The following is a 4751-nucleotide window of genomic DNA, read 5'->3' as shown; positions in this document are numbered from 1 at the left end:
AAAAAAATAAAAATAAATCATACCTCAGTATCATTACCACACCTAACACAATTACCAGTAACTCTTCAACATCTCAGTCTTCAATTTTCCCTAGTTGTCTCAAAAAATGTATTTTATGACTGAATCGTCTGAATTGAATCATAAAAATATTTACATATTGCATATGGTTGGTGGATCCCGTAAGGGAGTTCCCCTGCCTTTTGTCTATTTTTAATGCTACTTGTTTGTGGTAGAAACTGAGTAATTCTTCTTGTAGAAATTCCTTTATTATGTGTGTATGTGTGCATGTGTGTATGTGTGCGTGTGTGTGTGTGTGTGTGTGTGCGCTCAGTCACTCAGTTGCATCTGACTCTTTGCAACCCCATGGACTGTAGCCTGCCAGGCTCTTCTGTCCATGATATTTTCCAGGCAAGAATACTGGAGTGGGTTGCCATTTCCTTCTCCAGGGGTCGTACCGACCCAGGGATTGACCCAGAGTCTACCTGTGTCTGCTGCATGGACAGGTGGATTCTTTACTGCTGAGCCACTGAGGAAGCCCTCCTTTACTCTGTACTTGGCTAATAGAAGGCTCCTGGTGTCATTCAACATGTTCCTCTGTCCTCCACATTTCTTGAAATTTACATATTTATGTTTGGCTGTGCCAGGTCTTTGTTGCTGCGAGGGCTTTTCTCTAGTTGCAAGTGGAGGCTACTCTCTATTTGTAAAGCACAGGCTTCTCATTGTGGTTTCTTTTGTGGAGCACGGGCTCTAGGGTGCTCAGGCTTCAGTAGTTGCAGTTCCTGGGCTCTAGAGGGCAGGTTCGGTGGTTGTGGTGCACAGGCTTCGCTGTTCCATCATGTGGGCTCTTACCAGATCAGGGATTGAATCTGCGTCTCCTGCATTGGCAGGTGGATTCTTTACCACTAAGACACAATGACAGGGAAGCCCTGCCCTCCACATTTTTAAAACCTGGCTGATACAGGCTTTATTTGCATCAAGTTTAAATTTTGGCAGATGATACTGAATGCCTACTGAGTGGAGTTCTGTGCTTTCATCCTATCAGGGTGCTTGCCTCACCCTGGGGGCTACTAAGATTGACCAGTGGATTCCAGTGGTGTCAGTCTGATCCATCAGTTATAAATTCCCATCAACATTTTACCTAATAATTTAGTGGCCACTGAGGCTTGTTGTCCGGAATAATGGTTTTACCAGGGTAACAAATAGTGATTTGCTAACTCTGTCATTTCTCCCACATTTATTAGCTGTAATATAAACTTTCCCTCATCAGTTATTTGCTTACCCTGAAATACCCTATAAATATTAATAAGTTAGGATACATGCTTTATTCTTTTTTTATTTACCAGTTTTCAATATGAGTAGGTATCCTCATAAGATTGTTTACAGTCCCTTCAAGCCAATGGCACCCCACTCCAGTATTCTTGCATGGAAAATCCCATGGATGGAGGAGTTGGTAGGCTGCAGTCCATGTGGTCGCTAAGAGTCGGGCATGACTGAGTGACTTCACTTTGACTTTTCACTTTCATGCATTGGAGAAGGAAATGGCAACCCACTCCAGTGTTCTTGCCTGGAGAATCCCAGGGACGGGGGAGCCTGTTGGGCTGCCGTCTATGGGGTCGCACAGAGTCGGACACGACTGAAGCGACTTAGCAGCAGCAGCAGCAGCATCTTACTGCTTCACATGATGCTGACCCCGGGCTTGGGCTTCGCAATCAATGTTTATTTTGTTGAACTGAACTGAATTGAATTAAACGATGGTCATAATGATGCTACAACAAAAATTTGTTTGTTAATTTTGAAATGCAACCACCTTCCCAGAGGAAACAATACATGGAGGTAAAGTTAGCTACGTTTCCCTATAGGACAGCGAGACACAAAGTTAAAAACAAATAAAATCCTGATTTTTGTGTAAATTGCAGGAGTGTAAGGGAAAACTAACTACATAAAACCTGTGTATATCTTAGTGAACATTCTCAGAGGGAGCACTCTGGTACAACTAGTTGGTGCAACTAGTACCAAGATCAGAATTAGAACAAGATTTGCAGCACAGAAGCCCCTTCCTATCTCTTTCTGTCACTACAGTCCTTTGAGGGCAGCCACCAGCCTGACTGCTAACACCATAGATTTGTTTTAGTGTCTGTTTGCTTATATATTTTAAATCGATGTATCAGTATCTTCTATCCACGTATCTGCATGTTATGGCATACATTCACTCTCACTGCTGTATAAGGTTCCATTACATGAATATAGTAGTTTGCTTATACACTCTACATAATGGATATTTGAGTTATTTTCAGTTTGAGGTTATAAATAGTGTTGCTAGGAATATTTTTGTATATGTCTTTTGGTGAACACGTGCAACTCTTTCTGTTGGGTATATTGTTGATGTTGTTCAGTCGCTAAGTCGTGTCCAACTCTTGTCACCCCATGGATTGTCGCCCACCAGGCTCCTCTGTCCATGGGATTTTTCAGGCAAGAATCCTGGACGGGCTTGCTGTTTCCTTCTCCAGGGGTTCTTCCAGACCCAGCAATCAAACGCTGGTCTCCTGGGCCACAGGCGTCTCCTGCTTTGCAGGCGGATTCTTTACGGACTGAACTGCCAGGAGTTAGACAATCTCCTGCATTCCTCTCAGAAGGCGGAGGTGACATCATACTCCAGCTATGAGTGGTGTTGTTAGTTCTGGAAACTGAGGGAGCATATTCAACATATCTGAGTCCCAATTTCCTTACCTCTAAGATGGGAACAATCGTACTTCATGTAAGGGTGTCGTGAGACTAAGGACAAATATACGTGAAGTTCTGTCCTTGGTATATTCTATTGTTGAACAGAAGGTACCTCCCACTGTTGTCAATAGCCATGCTGTTCACATCAAATACAATTGCCTTTATTTAATTTCAGTAAAAACAGAGTTGGTACCTCTACACTAGCAATTGAAGTTTGCATACAAGTTTGCGTGGCAGTAAAGTTAACTTGCCCTGAGACTTTCCTGGCAGTCTAGTGGTTAAGGATATGCCTTCCAATGCAGGGGATGGTCAGGGAACTAAGATCCCACATGACACAGGGCAACTAAGCCTGCACACTGCAACTAAAGAGCAACTAGAGAACAACAGTTCTCTTTTGTTCTTGCTGCAACAAAAGACCCAGTGAAGCCAAAAAATTAAAAACTAAGTAAAGCTAACTCACTCTGTGATGAGAATCTTAACTTTGGCTCCTTCACTTAATTCCTAAGAGATGTTATTTAGTAAAGAAAAGTAGAAAAAAAATCACACAAATACAAAAATCATCATTCTTAAAATTGCCTCTCATTATCCTTGAACTCAAAAGTTTATCCTAAACATTTGTAGAGTCCAGGACTGGACAGAATGCCACAAAGATACTTGTCCACCATGAATTATGAAGTCTTTAGTCATTAAATTTCTGCAAAGGGACTGACTCTGACTCCTCATCTACTCCACAGCTCCATCGTTCTCAGCTCACTCTGTTTTGCCTCATAGTAATTACCACTACCTGACATATTGCCGTTCCTTTTTGTTAATCATTTGTCACCCTCAGCTAGCATGTAAACTCCACACTCTCAGTTGTGTCCAACTCTTTACAACCCCATGGACTGTAGCCGGCCAGGCTCCTCTGTTTACAGGATTTTTCAGGCAAGAATACTGGAATGGATTGTCAATTCCTCCTTCAAGGGATCTTCCCAACCCAGGGATCAAACCCACATCTCTTACATCATCTGCATTGGCAGGCGGATTCTTTACCACATTTTTAACTTATCGTGTTCTTTCAGCACCAGCAGAATGCCTGGCACATAGCAGACATTCAGTGAAAGTGAAAATGAGGTCGCTCAGTCGTGTCCGATTCTTTGCGACCCCATGGACACCAGGCTCCTCCATCCATGGGATTTTCTAGGCAAGAGTACTGGAGTGGGTTGCCATTTCCTTCTCCAGGGAATCTTCCCGACCCAGGGATCGAACCCAGGTCTCCTGCATTGTAGACAGATGCTTTACCATCTGAGCCATAAATACTGTTAAATAAATGAATTTTAAAAAATAAATGAATGAAGGCAAAATAAGACTCCCATAAAATATATATCAAAAGTAGTAACAATTTTCAATTAGGTCCATGCTATATTTAATCTGACCCAGAAGTCAATAATGTATTCTGACTGCAATTCCGCATCAACCCCCAACCCTAATTATTGTAGATGTTCAATAATAACATTACCAAAAACTATTAGACTGTTAATAATCAACACATTTTTCTCAAGTGCACCTTTGGGAACTATGAGGAGGAAATTGATATTTCCCACACACATATGCTGTAATTGGTTTTTTTGCAAAAGAGGGACAACTTAATAAATATGGTTACTGAAAATGATTCAAATTTTTATTTTTCTTTTCTTTAAATAAAAGCAGACATGAGAGTCATGTTTTTACTATAAACAAATATTAAGTTTTACATGTTGACTGTTACAAAGTTGGTCAGTTTTTCCTTTACCAAAATAAGTTGTTAATTAAGATAGACAAAAACCAGGAAACATTGAAGTTAGTCATTTAATTTCCTTACTTATTCAGAGCTGCCTAGAGTCATTTCCTGCAGGAATTTCATGTCTTCCCATGGAAGTGTTTCAGCAGCTGGTAACGAAATCATCAACTTAGGCAGTGGCTGTTACTCCAGGCTCCAATTACAAATCAGGTGGATTTTTTTTTTTTAATATTCATGATGGAGCCAGATCAACTTTAGAAATAAATCTAAA

The sequence above is a fragment of the Oryx dammah genome, unplaced genomic scaffold (genome assembly GCF_014754425.2).
Source record: "Oryx dammah isolate SB20612 unplaced genomic scaffold, SCBI_Odam_1.1 HiC_scaffold_22, whole genome shotgun sequence".
Lineage (NCBI taxonomy): Eukaryota > Metazoa > Chordata > Mammalia > Artiodactyla > Bovidae > Oryx > Oryx dammah.
Note: the sequence above shows the minus strand (reverse complement) of the source record.